At 44.8% G+C, this 19,857-nt stretch overlaps 1 protein-coding gene across 9 annotated transcripts in view; it reads left to right on the top strand.

The window, feature by feature from the left end:
- Positions 1 to 5,392: 5,392 nt before the first annotated feature.
- Positions 5,393 to 19,857, top strand: part of Unc13c (unc-13 homolog C) — a 456,112-nt gene continuing 441,647 nt past the window's right edge. For 3 of the 9 annotated variants that reach the window (XR_015453493.1, XM_087217351.1, XM_087217377.1), the window contains exon 1: positions 5,401 to 6,164. The gene's annotated coding sequence lies outside the window, so the exon portion shown is untranslated. Of the gene's footprint in view, positions 6,165 to 6,208; positions 9,709 to 19,857 lie in introns of those variants that run through there. The other 6 variants (XM_087217371.1, XM_087217363.1, XM_087217368.1 and 3 more) reach the window with 4 other exon arrangements.

The following is a 19,857-nucleotide window of genomic DNA, read 5'->3' as shown; positions in this document are numbered from 1 at the left end:
CGAGTGCTCTGGTCTCCCAGAAGCCACCTGAGGGCACTGTCTGGTTACCAGACTCCCTACTCCACGGCCCAGGGCAGGCAGTGTCACGCGTGCAACTGGGAGAAACTAAAGACGACGGGGCCTGGACTGAACATGCACTTCCTTCCTGCTGCATGGAGAGCGTCCGGGAGAAACTGGTTGTTCTCAGGGCTTTGGAGCCTGGAGTCCAGCGGCCCAGCCTCCCAGAGGGTGACTTAGGGGACAGGCAGAGTCTCAGCCCAGGCAGCTCCTGGGTGCAGAGTGAGAATGGCTCCGACCGAGCTTTAAAGTCAAGTTCATGGCTTCCCTGTGGGTGCTGCCATCGGAAGTCTTCTGCTCGCCACTGCTCAGGGTGAGAAGGGCCCTGGGGAGGCAGGGGACTGAGCTGAGGTGCAGGACACCGTGACGCTGCAGAGTCTCAGTGTTCTCAGTGAAACTCCCGCCAGGAGCTCAGAGTCACAGCTGCAGCTGCCGAAGCTCCAGGAAGCCGGGCATGAAGAGCATCGAGGAAGCACCTTGGGCGGAGGAGGGAGTCCGAGCCCAGGCCCCAGAAGGAAGCCCCTCTTCTTGGGTCTCACTGGGAAAAAAGCCAGTCTCCCTCCTGTGTGAATTTGAGTCTAGGAGAGGCTCTAAGTTTCCTATCTTTCTGAGCTTTATAGCACAAATTAAAAGCTGGTGACCGGCAAACTGGAAAAGAGCACACTAATTTTGTTTTGTTTTGCATGCAGAGTGTTTAAAACATTGCAAGGATTTATACAGGGTTCCAAATTGCTGCCTGTTTATTATTTATTTAGAACTTTATTATCAAGCCGATAATCAGCACAGACACTTAGTGAGCAAATATAAAACCATTGAGATTATAGCTTTCACTTAGTCAAATCAAATTAAAATTTGCATTTAGAAATCCATGTAGAATAAGTAAGGCAATGCACATACTTTCACAAGCACATCCACACAATCACACACACACACACAGACTGTGCGCACCACACATAGACCCAGGACACTGAGCCCCAGGAAGTTACATGAACGTTTTCACTGGTAGAAAGCCCCAAATCAAAGACAGGCCATTGGATAGTCTAAAAATTATTTGTATTAAATTTAAAAATGTCCTTCTCTGAAAATGCCATCGTTATGAATAGAAGGCAGGTTAGTAATAGATAATACTGACAATGATCTTTGGGAAAAAGTGCAACGATATGTTAACTACGGGCTAATGTTGCAGAATGTACTGCGTACAGGTCCATCATGTGTTCCCTCACAGAGCTGTCCTGCTGGATTCAAAGCAAGCACAGAAGTAAGAATTATTTTTACATAAGCTTAAAGTAACCAAGCCTAGGGAGGTCACGGAACTTGGCCACTGTCAGAAAGGCAAGCTTGCCTGAGCAGAAATCGGAGACCGCACCATGACTGGGTCTGGGCTGGTTCACTTAGAGCTCTCTGAATTAACAGAGTCAAAGAATAAGAAAACTGACTTTTAAAAAAAGTCACTCCTGTTCAAATGTTGTGTTTTAAAAACTCTAGAGCCTCTCTTAAAATATCTTAATCTGATGATTTGCTGGAATACAGCTCTGACTAATCTTACAAAAGGGTGTCATAAATAAACAGCAGACCAAATGGGTAGGCGCTGTCGTCCCCAGCAGCCTTCATCCAATAATCATTACCAATGTCTAATGATCATTACCCATGCAGAAATAGCCTACGAATGTCTTCTTGAATAATTTCTCTCCCTTTAACTATTAATGTTTTAAGAAAACTTACCAAATTGTGCCATATATCATAATGTCAGTCTCACTGTGGAGCCAGTTTTGAAATAGAAGTTTAATGTCTGATTTTTAATCTGGTCTCCAAGGTTTCCTGGTTCTGTGGGATCAGGCAGGCAGCCTTTCTGAGTCTATTTTACAGCTGTGGTGTGGGGACAATAACAATATCACAATAGCACCTTACGCGTTTTAAAGATAAGCACCAAGAAAATAATGTAAGGACACTTACAAGGATCAGAACTCTAGGTATTACTGTGACTGACTCCCTGCTGTTGAAATATGTAGTACGGACCTTTGTTCACACAGGTTTGTAGGCAGCTGGTGAGAACTGAGGGTCCCACTGGACCTGCAAAAAGAACAGAACTGTCTACTCCAGAGAGGCATCTTGTTCCAGCATTATCGACTCTGCTTTCCTAAGTGCACTGTCGCTCAATTCCAACCACCTCTGAGGACCCTGGCCTTTGGCCTGGCATTGGTGATTCGAGTATGAATGAACCCTGGTGTCTGCCCTCCAGGGGCTCATAGCAAGGAACTGCAGGCAGATTGGAGCTGATACCCTTGATGGGACACCAGCGCTACATGGAGATGCACAAAGCTAAGACTGCAGGAGGGGCTCACATGACAAAGAAGGAAGTCCAGCGGCGCTATCTTGGGACTGAACTTGGGGGCCTAGAATTTTACCTCTTAAAACATGGGTACTTGAAACCCCAAAGTGAAATAATATCCAATTTAATTCCTCTTTTGGAAATTTCAAAGTTGTGTTTTTTTAAACAATGGACATTCATCATCTCCCAGCTCCTGTTGGCTGACATCCCTGGGTCGGTTGGGAGCTCCCGCCTTGGGGTTCCGGGTGCACCCCCTGGGGTGTCTCTGTGCACCTCAGTGTTCACAGAGCGGCTTTGGAGTGTGCATGGCTGTGGGGCTGAGGTCATTGTGACAGGAGCCTAGTGCCCTCCCAGTGGGCTTGCTCTCAGGCTGCCTGCATCCCTAGGACCCGGCTGCTGCCTTCCCGCAGAACGAGCAGACCCAGCCCATGACAGCAAAGAGGAGATGGCCATCCTTGCATGACCTCGTGGCTGCAGTTATGCACTCAGTGCTGCCCACAGCTACAATCTTGAAGCAACCCACAATTTAATGGAAACCTTTAATTTCAGAAAGAATCTTAATGTCTAGATTGCAATCATGCAACCTTTATTAAGCAAATCTTTCCAAATTGCATAAGACTGTTTATTCCCAAATATTTGTTCCCTACATATTACTCACGTATATAGAGCTCGACACGCCAGCTTGCTGTGTTGGACATAGTATAATTTTGTTCTCAGTGGTTTTGACAGTTGATCAGTTTGGCTAATTCAGGTCCATTGGATACAGAAAGCCAATGACTGGCCAAAAACATGTGTCTGTTTTTGTGTTTGTTTGTTCTGTTTTTAAATAGTGAGTTCTTGTGATTGCTTAGTAGTTTCCCCAAATAAAGGTTAAAGACTGCTGGAAAGCTGAAAATATGGTTCAATGCACACAGGTTTGATTTATGCTTTTCCAAACATTCCTCTGCTATTTAAATCCAGGGACACAGGAAGTTACAGAATTCTATCGGAATTGTCTTCTCTTTATGGTTTGGTCAAGTTTTACAAGTAATAAAAAATGATGAATGACAGGGCCCATACCTAAAAGGAGGCAAATGGTGCAGCTGGACTCTTTGTTGGGCTAGGGAAGTGGATGGAACCCGGAGGAGGTTTGAGTCCTCCTGGCTTCCCTGCTGAAGGCTCTGAGAACAAATGATCTTCTTACTACATCAATCCATCCACCCATCAAGGTTGGGGCACCTACCTGCCGGGTGGCGAGTGAGTAAGTGAAAGTGACTCTTTTCTAGTCACAATCTGAGTGTTTATTTGAGAAGCTCCTTGCAGAAATGGAATGCAAGTGATTGAGAATGTGCGGATCTCTGCTTGCCATCCCACTTACCATTGTATGGCACGGCATCCTCGTCAGCCACTCAGCCATGGAACTGCCCAGCGAGAGCCAGGGATGTTGTGGGGGATGTGGGTGTCAGTGCGGTCGGAAAGCTCTGTCGCTATCCACAGTGGCACATTTGTTAGCAGCTAGCGTTCCTCAGATGCATGAGTCCTACCACGTTCAGCGATGTAAACAATTCCCCCCTTGAAACATCTGGCCAGCATCCTGCTCCATGGAGCTGAGCAGTGGGTCCCGGGTGCACCCATGCATCCCTTTTGGTCACCCCTTCTGCATGCTTTCCTTTATGAAAGCATTGGAGAAGAGCGAGACCACCACATCTCCCTCTGCTGGACCACATGCGCATGTAGACCACTCTTGGCCAGGATGCTCTTGCTCCTGTTTCCTCTGTAGGTTAAACATTTAAACCACAGCACATGTCCCAGTCTGCTGAGGACTGCTGCGCATTGCTAGGCTAGGCGCTGAGGGCTCTGGGCTGAAGACAGCTTAGGTGTCTGTTCCAGTTAATGCATATCCAGGAGAGAGAAGTCCTTGCATGTGTGTCCTTATGTCCTTCCTTTATGGATTGAAGAACTGCTTCAAAACAATGCTTTGTCTCTGAATTTTCCTATGTAGAAAGCTGAGTGCTGCCCCATGACTTTCTTGGAGATCTGACCAGATTTCCGGGGCTTTGTTCTTAGGCTCTCACAGAGCACCGTGCCTGCTGCTCTGTGGTCCCCAGTGCAGGGCCTTAGGCCTCAGCAGCTGCAGGGTCCATTAAGGCCCCGTGACACAGCAGGTTGGGGAGCAAGGTGCAGTGAGCTAAGGCTAGGCTGACAGTTGCAGGGGCTCAGCTGCCAGAACCTGGCATGTGCATTTTGTCAAATTGGGACAGTTTTCTGTAAATTATGGAGAAGTTATTTATTGGTTGTCGTGTATGGTAGGTTTTACACATGTAATATGTTTTGCCACAATTTCTGCCAAAATTGCTCTCTTGGGCATAGCTATTCATTTTACTGGCAGCTTTTTTGTGTTAAATGTCCATGGGAGAGCAGAGTTGATTCCAAAGTGAGCAGAACACACTCAGCCTCCATGTGCTGCCCTGCAAGTCTGATTGCAGGCTTCTTATCCTGTTTAATCTCAGCTGCTCATTGCCTGCTTCTCAGGCTTGAAAACATCCTTCTATTTTCCACAAAGCAAGGAAAATAACAGAACTAAGCCAGGAGACCAGATGCAGCTTAAAGCCTACAAATTATTCTAGGTCTTGAGCTTTTTTAAGGCTCTATTTTAAGATTCAGTACTTTTTATATTTGTTTCAACAGGAGGCTTAGAGGATTGAGAATGCTTAATTGATGGAAAGTAGGAGCTGTTACTCCCCCATCTCCTCTACTCAGCAAAACTAAGGAAGCAAGCAAGCCCATTCAAACAGTAGCTATTGCCTTAAAATGCCAACCTCAAGGAAGAGCTCATTCCCAAGTGTGAAGGAAATCTTCACATCCCTGTTCCAGCATTTCCTGCTCTGATATGTGTATGCCCTTCTAATTGGAAATGTCGAGGAATCACCTTCCAATGGCTTTCCATAACCACTAAATAAGCAGCCGCTGTCACTGGGTGAGATGCATATCCTGTCTCCTTCGTCCAGAAAGGGTCCTGTCCACTGCTTCCGGGGTCTAGTCGGGAGCGGCACTGTGCTGGGTGCCTTCCATGATCCCGCGCACAGCCAACTCCATTTAAAGCGGTGATTATTAAACACTGTGGCTAATTTAATCATCATCCTTGCTGTTCTGTGATGCCGCTGGCAGGGTGGCTATCTGAGGCCTCCCAGGTCACCCTCCCGTGACGAGGGGAGACAGGTGCTGTGCCCACACCGAGGGCCGTCAGTGCGTGGGTGACGACCACACCTGGCAGGGCCGCAGAGCGCCTCGGATGTGGGCTGTGGCCAGCAGCGCGCAGCAGAGGGAGCCCGGGCATCTGTGCTGCATTCCCAGCCCGGCTGAAGTTCCAGCAGCGCCCGCCGGCCCCTCAGCTCCACTGCGATGCGCCTGCCGCGGTGAGGAGGGAGAGAGCCCATTTTGCTTTCTTAGAGCAGGGGTGAGCAATGAGCTCGCCGAGGAATTTGGCAAGGAGACGGGAGCGGAAGGCAGTCGGGTGCCGGCAGACAAGTTGTGAGATCCTTGCGGCGGCTCCCGGGGGGAGCAGCGGCTGACAAGACAGGGCTGGCGGGCTGCAGACCAGAGGGCGCCCCGCAGCACTGGAGCCTGACGCAGCCCCTGCTCCTGCTGCCTGTGGCTGAATAAAGGGAGGAAGCTGGAGACACAATTGCCAGTGAGCAAGCAAGCCAGGGAGCAGTGTTCCTAAAAGGAGAACACAGGCTCCAGAGGAGGGAGGGTGACCCTCTGCCTGCAAGGCTGCCTTTAAAGGAGAATCCCTCAGGTAAGTCTGTCCCTGCCGCGCTGCCTCCTCTGCGTGTGGTTGTGTGGTTTGTGTCTGTCTGTCTTGATTCTTTTCATTCACACTTAGCTTCCCAGCCTGGGGCTCTTGGAGTACAAGGATGCATCTGTAAGCGCTGCCCCTCCTGGGTTTCTGATGTGTGGGATTGCATTGAGATCCTGTCTTCCCAGTCATTGTTTCATTCTGAACGCATACTGAGGGAAGCTAGCTTTAGTTTCCGGCAACTTTCAGGTGATATCTGCGTAGGGCTGTGCAGGGCCGGTCTGGCTGGGTGCTCCCTGATCCCTTGAGCTTTGGAGGGAAAAATCAGAGGCAAACAGAGAAGAAAAGTTGAGGGCTTCCAGGAAAGGGTTAAAAGCCAAGATGTCACAGACCAGACTGGCATCCTGTCGCCCAAATGTTTTCTAGCTCGGCATCCAGCCTGAAGCGACCCAGCTTCACTGTGTTTTGCCTGTCCAGCTCTTGATTAGTCCTAGGCTGGAGAGCCGCAGGTTTACTTTCCAGAGAGAGGATTGCTTACCTTGGGTGCTGGTTCTGGGGTGCAACTGTTGTGTGGTGCTGATGCAGCAGCTAGAAAGCACCCCTCATCTCGGAGCATGAGGGGCTCCAACTTCTGCAGTTACATCACCAATACCCTTGGATAATAATGAGAACGACAGAGCAGCAACAATAGTAATCCCGCTGCTTGAGCATCGAGGCTGAGATGACAAAGCTTAAACTCAGTTTTCCTTCTCAGGCTTCCAGAGAGAAAAATGAGAGGGCTGGGTGACACACAGGAAGATGAGTTTTAAAAATACTCTGCATTTCATTAAAAAGTTAAGACTGTACATTTAGATCATTTTGGAATTTATAAGAAATGTGATGCTTTTTCAAAAAAGACTATCATTACTATTATTTGCTCTTCAAGCTTTTATTTTCATAAAGTGAGTAAAACTGGCAATAAATTGTAGGTGCATGTGTGTAAGTTAAATGAGCTTCTTTTGAGGGGAGAAACAAGAGGATAAAAAAGTTCATCATGTTTTGTGCACACAAAATGTTGTCTAGAGTTTTAGTGTTTCATTAGCCAGAGATCTAGGGTTGATGCTCTAGGATCCTGGCTTTTTGTTTTTGTTGGTCCTGGTCTCTTGGAATGTCAGAGGCCAAGTGGAATAGGAGTCCCTGGGATTCATCGCTTGGGTAGTGTGAACTAAACTCCCACCCTGCTCCTCAAATCCAAAGCCTGGTTTTGCCAAGTGGTGGGGACCTGGAGCACGAATTGGATCTGCAACAAAATGATGTAATCAGTAGCTTCCAAATCCCATTTTTGCCATAATAATAGTATCTAAACAGGGTAAGTAATTGAGCGATTCTTGAGGCCATAAAATGACAGGAGCTGGCCGGCCGAAGTGTCACCTCAGTATTCAGCAGCAGGGAGGGGCAGGTACATTTCTTCTCCCATGGAGGAAGAGGTCGTGAGGCCAGCAATGATGCGACACTCGCTTTACAGGATCCTTCTGTGCTCATTTCTGAAACTAACACATGCAAGATCATCTCAAATACTGTTTGAAGCTCTCATTTACAAATGAAGGTTGCCTTTTCAAACTTTCAAAGTTGTCTTTTCAGACTGCCATGCAATTTTGTCGTGAAAGTCATTCCAGGGGAATCGGTGACTTAGAGCTGAGGATGGAAAAGAGATTCAGACACAGGGCACTCAGTCACTTGTTGTTAGACTTCATCGGAGCTTTGGAAACTTCTGTCCATCACCACCACCCCCGCTCAGGGGAATCAGTGCCCAGGTGAAATTTGAGGTGAACATGTTAGGAAATCCTAGAGAAGTCCCTTTCATGTGCTCTACCAGCAAGGTATGCCGAGTTCCTTCCTGGACCCTGTCACTCCTCCGATGGACGCAGGAGCCCCCTGGGGACGGGTGAGAGCACAGTGATCCCCTTTGCAAAGACAACTGACACCGAGTAGGTGTGTGTGGGTGGTGGCAGGGTCGGGGAGCCATGCTTGGATGTCTTGCCTGCTTGGGACATCCTCTGCTTTGAACATTGGTTCACTCTTGTGGTGACAGTCTTTTCCCGTCCCCCCACTTCCACTTCTGTGGATTCCTCAGTTAATGTGACCCCAAGATGTATGCAGGCTCTGGAGGCCCTACTGAGAGGTCAGCACAGCCAGCTTCTGTGGTGCCTTCTCCACCCCATTCCTGTCCTATGCTAGGACTTCTCCAGAAGTTCTGAACATACTGGAATTGCCTCACCAGCTGAGAAAAGCATTCTTCTTTTCATCCACAAATTTTAGGAATTTTAAATGCATGCCAAATCTGTTTCTAAAATATACCTTACAGCTAGATAACTGCCATCTAACTGTGCTCTAGTTCATACCCATCTCAATGTACTTAGTAATGCGCATTTAGAAAAATGTCACTAAAGCAGCAAGTGGACATTCAAAGAATTAAATTTGCATCTCTTTATTATTGTTGTTGTTGCAAATCATTTCTGGATCTTAAGTTGTCTGTGCTTGAATTGCAAGGCTCTGATTCCTTTCTGGCTCACGAGGAGAAAGGATTTATCAATAGCCCTCTCGGCCTAAGCTTTTGAGCACAAGAAGACTGAGCCCCATGGGTCTGTGATCTCCACAGAGATGATGGAGCCCACAGCAGTGCCTGCTGCCTTCTAAGACGTAGTTAGGGAGGCAGAAGCAAGTGGTTCACCTACAGCAAAGTCCTCGGAGGACAAGAGACAGGAAGCCTCAAGAATTACTCTCCTTCATATGGCAACGGTTGCGAGCCAAGAGGCATGCCTGCTTCTGTCTCCTGCCTGTGCTGGCTCTGGTGTGTGCCTTAGACTGAGCATACGGCAGTAACTGTAGTTTCGATGTAGGAGACAGTTTTATATTGCTCCTCCTACACAGGAAATTAGAAAAATATTTTGTAGAAATAAATGCTGGCTAGCAAGACAAACTCAGGACTGTAAATATGAGCAGGGCTTTCAAGGCATTGTTAAAAGGCGATTGTGAAAGTTAGGTTTCCCTTTCCGATGTTTCCTTGTCCCCTGAGACTGGCCCCACCTGCTGCCGTCTCCTAGCAGCAGCCCGTCTGTAGGGGCTCACACCCTACCTGCAGGGTGAATGCACTTTGTTTCCAGGCAGTCTGGCAGCTGAGAATCTGGGTGCAGCATGTCTTTTTGATAGAGAAAGTGTTTTGCAGGAAAACATTTTGCTTCCCGTGTTTTATACCTGGAAATAGCATACTGTAGAAGTAGCTTTTCCAGCCACGACAGGGAGGGAGGCTGGGGAGGCAGGCAGGAAGGCAGAGCAGGAGAGAAGGAAATATTGAGAGGGAGGAAAAAGAAGGAAAAGAAGGAATAGCTGTTGGATTGTGGGCAGGGCTGGTTCTGTTTGACAGCTGACTTCCTGTGGCCCGAGGCTGGTGCCAGGCAGGCCGGGATTTGGAGTGGCAGGAGGAGCAGGGATGTGTTCTTAAGTGGCTGTGGTTGAAAACCTGCTGTTTACCCCTGAGAAGCCTTCCGTGAAAGTTGCAAGTGAGGTAAGCCTGGAGAACTGATGCTCATGCTCCAGAAGGAGGCCAGTGCTTTTTTCTACCTGGAGAAAACACAGACATTTATAAATCCTGGCCCAGGCCCCACTGGCTGGGTAACCTGGGCCAAGATTTGCCTTTGAGAGCCTGGGCTTTCCTGGCTGTGAGTCTGACCGGACGCCTGTGAAGACTGCTTCCAGATCTTGACCCATGGTCCGACACAGCCTGTGCTCTGCAGAGCCCACGGGGTGACCCCATCTGCAGTGCGGTTGGGTTGCTTGGTTCTGATGCTTCCAGAGGCAGGGCCTGTGTGGATGACACTGGCTTTCCTGGTAAACACAGGAATGACTGAGCTCAGGGAGCTGAGTGGAAAATTTCTCAACCAGTTTTCCTTCCTACAGCTCGGCAAAGTCCTGGCTTCGAGATATTCCATTTAGCGTCGCACAGTCAGTCTCTGTGTCCAAGGGGTGCGCTCCAGGGTTACTCACAGATGTGGAAATCTGTATAAACAGATGTAGCATTTTCCTCTAATCTCTGCTCACCCTCCTGTGTGCATTAAATCATCTCTGGGTCTCCAGTAATTCCTGACACTGTACATGCTATGCAGATAGTGGCTATGCTGGAGGACTTGGTGAATAATGATGAGAAGAAAGCATATGTCCAGTTCAGTTTTTTCAGGTGAATTTTTAAAACGCTTTCGATCTGCAGTTGGTTGAATCCATGACGCAGAACCTGTAGGAACAGAGGTCAGCGGTATTTTGTAGAAGGCTCTGTATGCATAGTCCTAAAGTATTTGCCACAGCTCTGGTAGACATTGACTAATAAACAGCTGGCATTAGAGCACCTAGATGCTCACATTTTACAGTCACCCGGAGAACAGTGCCTTTAAAAAAACCCTCATATCTGCTCCCCCAGCCTTGGGGTTGCCTCTTCTCCCTCTCTGCTGTCCCCTCCCCAGCTAGGCACACTCGATGGGAAGAGGTGACTAAGATAAGGTTCAGGCACCAAAGGCCCCAGGGCCAAACTTAACCAGGAAGGTCCAGAACCTAAGAGAAACTCTGGTTTCCTTTCAATTTCATAGGCTATTAATTGGCAGGAGGTAAACTATATGGACAATTTTAGATATAAAATAAAAACGTAATTCATTGCTTCTTAGAAAGTAACCTATAGGAAGAGAAGTTTGTGCCTAGTCCTAGTAAGGTGTCACTGTTATCGGAGAGTAGGTGAAAGGTGTAGTTTTTAAAAATAATAAAAGAAATGTGGTGCTTAAGAAATAAACACAACAACTGCATGCTGTAACTGCTGTCTCCCTCCTTTAGCCCTGAGGCCCCCTGGCAGGGCTCCTGCTGCCATCTGTCTCCTCTTTGTCCTGGGGACCTCATGCTCACCAGTGACCTGGGTCCCCTCGAAGAGGGGATTCCCACCCACCTGGCTCCCCACACAGCACCTCCTCTGATCCCTGCTTCTCTCAGGCTCTGTTCTCGGGGGGCTCCCTGGCCTATGCTCCTCCTGGCCCTCATGACACCACTGCCACCACCTCTTGTTTCTCGTTGATGTGGTCCTCAGCCTTGCCTCCCTCTCTCTTCCTACTGCCCCCTGGTTTGAGTCCGTAGGATACTGCTCAATTCTTCCAAAGGTTCTCCCTGCTCCGAACCTCTCCTCTGGGCCTCAGTAGTGGGGCTGCCAACAGACTCATTGTCCTAAAACATCACTGTGCATGTCACTTCCTCTCAGGAACTTTCATGGGCATCACATTGTGTATAAAACAAAGTGTCAAATCCCTGGTGTGGCAAGAAGTACCTTTGATGGCTGGGTTCCAGGCTGCCTTTCCAGTTGCATTTCCCTCTGTTCTCTCATCCAGGCTCTGCCCCCTTTACACAGGCCTCTGCAGGTTCTAGTGCTGACGTGCTGTACAATTCCATGGCACTGAATGATTTGCCCAATTTGTTTACTAATGCTTCATGTGGTTTCTCGGGAAATTCCTTCTGTGGAATTTAACCTTCAGTTTAAACATTTATTGCTGTGTGTCACTTAAAAAAAAATAGTCCTAGCTATTAAGCACGGCATCTATGCACACAGCAGCCAGTTCTTTTGATTTTCTACCTCTTAATTCTCAACCAGGAAATGACACTGTAAAGATCTCTGCCTCACAGACATTCCATGGGGACTTAATGAAATAATGAAATAATACGCTGTGCATGTTTGGTGCATGCTGGCTACGTTCATTAATTGTAGTTATGTTCATATTCATCATCTGTGCATAGAAGATGCTTGCTCGGTAATGTGTTTGGTTTCGTATTTAATTTTGCATTCTGTAATTTCATCAGTTATTAGAGGAAAACATTGTAAGGGAAAGAGTCTGATAGATGAATAGGACAAGAAGAGAGAAAAACATGAAAATCAGAAGAAAAGCTAGTCCCAGGATAGTGCTGACCTCAGAAACTACATTCAGGACAAATTGCAATAGCTTCAAACAGACAATATTTGATGGAATCAAGTGCCCTGAAATCCCAATAACGCTTATGTGTGCTTTCCACAGTGTTATAGCGGCAAATCTTGATGATTTTATACAGTACAGCTCGTGTGGGTTCGTAACGAATCTATCAGTACAAAATACTCCTGGGTACAAGCAGAGAGATTACAGTCTGACCAGCGGCCCTGATTTATTCTCCCTGTGCAGAGCTCCAGACTTCGGGAGGCGCCCAGTGGCTGCGGCCAGCATCCACTCAGCCCATGACCAGCAGCCTGGAAATGGGAAGTGAGGTGCGAAGTGGGCGCTAATGATGAGGCAGCTGCCTGCCTGCCTGTCAGCCCGAGCCCTGCCACTGTCACAGCCCAGGCCCCACCCCTCACACTTCTTGACGGGGGTTTGGAGACCGAGCACATTTTTTCCGTTTGGCTTTTGCAGTAACAACGTTTGCCCCACAGCCTTCCTCACCTCCTCTGACCTAGTCTTCCCATGTGGCTGCGGCTGACAGTCTGAACTATAGCCAAGCCCTCTCCTGCTTGCTTTTCCTTCGCAGCACATTCAACAGGTCCCAGGAGTACTGTCCAGCACTGGGGCTCCTGTTTTATGGCGTCCACCTCCCAATGGAATCAGCAGCAGCCGCAGTTATGGAAAGAAATCCAGGGACTCCCAATGGCTTGTTCCAGCTTTCTGGAAGACATCCCAGGGTATATGTCCAGTTCAAAACGGGAGGCAATGTGTGTGATTACAGAGAAGTGTGCTCACCTGCGGTGTTTCACAATGGAGGGAAATTTCTCAATGGCAAATGAGGAGTGGGGGCAAAGTGAGCCTTGAATTCCTTCTCTGAGCTTGAAAGGGGAGGATGTGAACAGGGAGGGATGGACTCTGGTCAGCCCTAGATCTGCTGAGAGAAACAGCAGCTTTGTCCACTTTTCCTGTGAATTTCTAAGTTCCCAGGACCTGCTAGGGCACTTGGCAGCAGAAGTCTTGGAGAATGTCTCTTGGAATTGCTCCAGTTGTCTGGAATTGAGGCCCTACTTGCAAGATATTCTTTGCTGATTATTGTTTTCTGAAAGGAAAGCATTTCCTATCAGAATGAGAAGACATTTCTTAGAATGCAGACATTTGAAAAGTCCACAAGATGTGACACAAATTCCAAATTTAATTAGAATTATAAAATCACTAGAAATGGTTTTTTAAAGTTACAGTGTACCAAGACAGTCCTTGTTCCCCCCCCCCATTAAGTTTATTGGTACATTTTCAGTATAAAATACAGTTACATTCATCATTGGGATCTTGTACCTTTACATATGTGAGTATCTTGGTTCTTATTTTTTTCCCCTGCCCCTGCCCTCCCTTCACCCCCTCCACCCTTCCCTATTTGCAAAGACCTTGTTTCCATTTTTTTTTCCTCTTCTCATATTTTTTCTTTCCCTTTTTTCCTTTCCCTTCTTTCATTTCCCCTACCCCTCCCACTTCCCCTGCTCCTTTAGACCTTTTCTTCCTGTTATACAATATCAGTTATACATTTTTAAAGTTACAATATTAAGATCTAGGAGACATTACCACAGATTTTACAGAATTTAAAAGGATATAGAAAGCATATTTCAAAAATCTTTTTGAAATAAATTTGACAACTTCTAAGAAGTACCTTGGAAGACAAATTAATGAAACTAACTCTGGAGGAAATATAAAATTTGAATAGCACCTATTAAAGAAAGTATATTCCTAGCTTGAAAACCTACCTATATGACAACAGCAGGCTCATAAACATTTTAACTGATAAATTATATCAAACAATTAAAGCAGAAAAAAGAAGGAACACTTCTCCCCTCATTTTAGGAACTCAACATTGTGCTAATCCTAAAACTGGATAAAGATAATAGAAGAAAAAAGTATGAACAGAGATAGAAATTTGTTTAACAAAACAAACTATTAGAAGTCAGATCTGGCAGGATGTAGAAAGTGGTTTTGTTATAGGGATGGCAGTGTTGGTTCAGCATTGGAAGATCCACCCCCAAAAGTCATCATTTAAACAGAGGAAAGGAAAAAGCCATATGATCCTGTCACTAGTTGGAGAAAAAGTATTGGACTAAATTCTACAGCAAGACAGTCCTTGTTGAAGTACACTTTCTGCTTGTCTGTTTTTCACTTGTTTCTCAGTTAATCTATGTATTCTCATTTTTCTCTTAGTTCAGTTACCTAAAATTCCCAATAATTTACTTCATTGCTTAATACCAGCTGAAAACGAACCAAAAATCAATGCAAAGAAATTTGTTACTGTATGTCTGTGAAAATCAGTGATAATGACAACTTGAAATCTAATGGAGAAAAGTGGTAGACTTCTATTTATCAGGAATTCAAACACCAGGGGACTATTGACTAATCTGTGTCAGCAGCTTTAGCTGAAAGATGAATATAATACATATTTATAGGTGAGAATGCTATCATTAAATTAGTTAAATTAAAACTTGACACCTTTTGTCTGCAGTGCTGCACAATGTTATTATGTGATTATTATGGCAGCCTGGAAAATTCCCAAGAATTTAGAGCCTTAGTGCCTTTTATAAAATGCTCAGTTATGGTTAGCATAGTTGGTTTTTGAGTTAACACGTTCTGATTTAACATTGGCAAGCAGATACTTTGGATAAATTGGGGTTCTTCACGCAATGTTGATGTTGAGGCCTGGCTGGGTAATGACGTTCTCTGTTGTTTGGTTTGGGATGTAGTAGAATGGTCCCCCAGAAAGTGAGGTAACTCCGGTATGGGTTGATGATCAGCACTGAGGGATGTATTCTATCCTCAGTTCACACACATGGGTTTCAGCACATCATTAAAAATGTAGAGAAGAGATTGTGGTTATTCAAAATTCATCATTTTGGACAGAGAAGCAGTTTAAAACCAGCATTTTACCAAAAGGAAACAGAGCTGAAGAACAGCTGATTTATCATGTTCCTAAGTAGTAGCCGGTTTGTCCTAATGACAGGTTGCTTAGGTTACTGCTAAGTTACCTGTGGTCAGACACACTCAGCAGTTGATGGTGGAAGAAGGTGGGGATGAAGGAGAAAGTCACCACAAATCGTCACTGCAGGGTCCCAGTGCATGGTGCTGACCGCATTTACATGTTCTGTGTGCCTCAGGCCATCTAGGGCCACATCTGTGCCTTTCTGGTTGAGGAGTGGGACTCTGGCCCCTTGAGCCACTGCTTCTGTCTTCATTAGACTGTTTATCCCACACTTGGAGTCTTGGTTCATTCCAGAGTGGTGAGCAGCATCAGCAGGAGACCGGAGGTTGCCTTGAGACTCCTGTGCAGCTCTCTGAGTAGTTGGCTTTCCCAACACCATTCCCTCACACCATCTGGCCTCCTTTCCAGGGCCATCCATCCCTGCCTTCTCCTCTGTTGGTCACTAGATGTTGGGGTGGATCTTGATTGCAGGTTGGAGCCATTGCTTCCCTTGCTGGAAAGCTTGTAGAATCCTTACATATATTAGGTACAGGTGAAAAACTGTCCTAGTTGATTTAAATGGTACTAATAGAATACAAGATGGCAGATATAAGTATATAAGATATCTTAGACAATAAGATACAAAATAAGTCTGACAATAGTAAACATAATGCTTAAATGAGCTTTTCTTGATAACTTAAATAAGAGGGTGAATGACCTATATCAGTGGCGGCAAACCTACAGCACATGTGCCACATTGAAAGCTCTATAAGGTTCGCCATCACTGGCCTATATTATGCTCCTTGGCCAGAGAGAATATTCTAGACAGGAAGTGCTCATAGGGCAAAAGGAAATAAAGTTGTTGTTAGTGGGGTTCACAGGAGGTTATTTTCGTTGTTACTTAAGATTTGGGTACTTTGATAGGTCCTCTGGAAGGAATGTTGTGGTTTAGAACTCACATGTCCCCTGAAGTCTCATGTGTTCTCAGTGTGGGGTTTTGAAGGTGATTGGATCATGGGATTCATCCATGGCTGATTTCATGGCTGACTCCTGTTAGGAGGCAGAGCCTGGTTGGAAGTGGTCATGAGAGTGTGACCTGGATTCTCTGCTCTCGCTGCTTCCTGGCTGCCACACGGTGAGCAGCTGTCCTCCTCCATAGCCTTCCACCATGCTGTTTCTGCCTTGGAGCTGGCATACCATGGACTGAACCCTCAAAAACCATGAGCCAAATAAACCTCTCCTCCTTTAAGTTATAGGTGTTGGGTATTTTGTTCCAGGAATGGGACCATGACTAATACAGATGTGAAGATGAATAAAAAGGAGACCCACCTTCCAAAGCTCTTCTATCTGTTGAGGGAGGAGGGAAGCAGGAACCAGGGAGAGGTGAATTATAAGATTCTGTGTTGCAATTGCCATGTGATGAGGAGGAAATGAAAGTACTTCTACCCAAGCAAAGAAGCAAAGAGAATACATGTGAGGAGTGGGGCTGCTGGTAGGTCTGAATTTCATGGAGTAGGCATCAAAGAATCATTTATGGATGGAAGAAAAATTGTATTGTTTACTGATTTGCTTCTTTAAATAATTCTCTATTCATGCTGATCTTACAATGGGTAGATTTCTTATTTTGTTCACATGTGGCCCCCAGTCCCAGCCAGCCCACAAGGCCCTCAGGTTGCTATAAATATTTGTTGGGTGAATGATTAAAGAGGTGATTTCTCCATACCACTAGTGTATTTAAAAGCTTTTGAGTTCAAAGAATTAAGCCTTCCAAACTAAAAGACTCAATCAAAAAAATGAACAACTAAAGTAAATAGTCATTTCTCAGAGGGAATACAAATTGCCACGAAAGAATGTTCAACATTGCTGGCCATTAGAGAAATGCAAATTACAGCAACACTGAGATTCCACCTTACTCCAAAGAGAATAGCCATCATCCACCATCAAGAAATAAAATAGGCAGAGTATGAGGCTTCTGGGCTGATGTACCACCACTACCAGTGCAGAAGAGGTGAGCTGTGTGGATGCCAGAAGCACCCCGTCCCTGTCAAAAATGAGAAGACATGTAAAAAAGCCTCAAAAACAGACTTGCAGATCACCTACAGCAACCCCAAAGGGAAACGAGATGGAACACTCTGATATCAACCACCTGGACTCCCTGAACTGGCAACAAAAGAGGATCTGGGAAAAATGAAATCAGAAATAATTTCTCAGGTAACAGCAGAGATTGTGCCAAAAGTGCAAAATATGATTAATCTGGAGAGGAGCTGAGGAACATGATGGAATCTCAACATAGGAAACAAATGGAATCCATAAAATAGATGCAGATTTCCAGGAGATTAAAAACTCCATTGAAAGTCTATGCAACAGAATGAGCCAATGTGAGGACAGAATTTCAGATATAGATGATAAGATTGCAATTAGTGACCAGGAAAAGAAAAATTGCTTTAAAATTATAAGGGACCATGAGAAATCAATCCAGCAGCTGCTAGATGATGCAAAGAAGAATAACATTAGACTGACTGGGGTCAATGAAGAAAAGAGAAAGTGCAGACAACATAAAAAAAACTGTTCACAGAAGTAATGGTAGAAAACTTCCCAAGTAGGGGAAAAGAACTTGACATACAGATAAGTGAGGCATATAGTACTCAACTAGCCTTGATCAAAAAAAATCTACACATAAACATATAATTAAGATTCCAGAAACCCAACAGAAGAACAAAGTTCTACAGGCAGTGAGAGAAAAGAAACAAATCACATACAAAGGAAAGCCCATCAGAATCACAGCAGACTTCTCAACACAAACCATCAAGGCAAGAAGAGCTTGGAGTGATGTATTTCAAGCCCTAAAGGAAAACAGCCTCCAACCCAGATTGATGTACCCTGCAAAACTATCTCTCAAAATTGATGAAGAATTAAGGTACTTTCATGACAAAGAGCACCTTAGGAACTTCATGAATACCAAACCAGCACTCCAACAAATTTTAGACAATATCCTAGGAAAAGACAATGAGGATCACAACCCCAGGAAGCCCAGCAGAATGAATCCATTGGGCACGACAAGAAATTACATGCAAAGGGGGAGAATCCAACAAAAAGAAAGATTCATGACAATGATAAGTCAATGTGTATCAGTTACAACCATCAATGTTAATGGTCTTAACTCACCAATCAAAAGAAATAGACTGGCAGAATGGGTCAAGAAGCAAGATCCAACAATATGCTGGATACAAGAAACACACTTAGTTAAAAAAGAAACCTCATAGACTGAAAGTTAAAGGGTGCAAAAACAGTACTCCATGCAACAGGAATCCCCAAAAAAGCAGGAGTAGCTATCCTCTTTACAGATGAACTGGATTTCACACCAACACTGATTAAGAGAGACAAAGAAGGGTGCTACATCCTTGTAAAGGGAACAATCCAACAGGAAGAGATGACAATCATTAATATATCTGCACCAAACACTAGTGCACCCAACTATATAAAATACTAATGGACATGAAAAATCAAATAAGCACTAATACAATAGTAGTGGAGGATGTCAATACCCCACTGTCACAAATAGATAGATCAACTAGATGAAAAATAAGCAACAAAATACTGGAACAAAATCAAACTCTTGAACAAATGAACTTAACAGATGTTTACAGAGTGTTCCACCCCACAAAATTAGAATACACATTCTTTTCAGCTGCACACAGGTCATTTTCTAAAATAGACCACATACTCACTCATAGAACATGTTTAAGTAAGAGCAAAAGAATTGAAGTTATCCCCTGTATGTTATCAGACAATAGTGTGATGAAATTGGAGATCAATAGCAAAAGAAACCACGAAAATTACATAAACACATGGAAATTGAACAACACACTTCTGAATAATCAGTGGGTCACAGAGGAAATTTAAAAAATCAGTTCCTACAATTAAATAACAATGACAATACAACATATCAGAATCTATGGGACACAATGAAAGCAGTTCTATGATGGAAATTCATAGCAGTGAATACTTAATTAGGAACAGAGAGTGAGCCCAATTAAACAACCTGATCCTGAACCTTAAGCTTCTAGAAAAAGAAGAGCAGGACAAACCCCAGAGCTCATACAAGGGAAGAAATTATAAAAATCAGAGCAGAAATCAATGCAATGGAAACTAAGAGAACGATACAAAAAAATCAATGAAGCCAAGAATTGGTTCTTCAAAAGAATAAACAAAATTGACAAACCCTTAGCCAACCTCATCAGTAAAAGGAAAGAAAAGGTCCAAATCCATACAATTAGGAATGAAAAGGATGAAATTACAATGGACCTAGCAGAAATCCAGAGGATCATCAATACCTACTTCGAGATCCCATAAGCTAATAAGATGGAAAACACAAAAGAAATGGACAGATTCCTAGATACATATGAATTTCCAAAGTTGAATGAAAAACTAAAAATTCTAAATGACCCAATATCAATCAGTGAAATTGAAAACATAATTAAAAACTTACCAACTAAGAAAAGGCTGGGTCCTGATAGCTTCACTGCTGAATTCTACGAGACATTTGGGAGGAACTATTGCCACTACAGTTTAAATTCTTCAATGAAATTGAAAGGGAAGCAATACTCCCGAATTCGTTCCTGAAAGCAAGCATCACCTTGAACCCCAAAGCAGAGAAAGACACAACCAAAAAAGAGAACTATAGGCCAATCTCACTAATGAACATAGATGCAAAAATTGTTCATAAGATACTCGCAAATAGAATGCA

This window comes from Heterocephalus glaber, unplaced genomic scaffold (assembly GCF_053883595.1).
Source record: "Heterocephalus glaber isolate CG9 unplaced genomic scaffold, H.glaber_assembly_v1.0 deba00000122, whole genome shotgun sequence".
NCBI classification, from domain to species: Eukaryota; Metazoa; Chordata; class Mammalia; order Rodentia; family Bathyergidae; genus Heterocephalus; species Heterocephalus glaber.
Note: the sequence above shows the minus strand (reverse complement) of the source record. Positions and strands in the feature narration are given on the sequence as shown.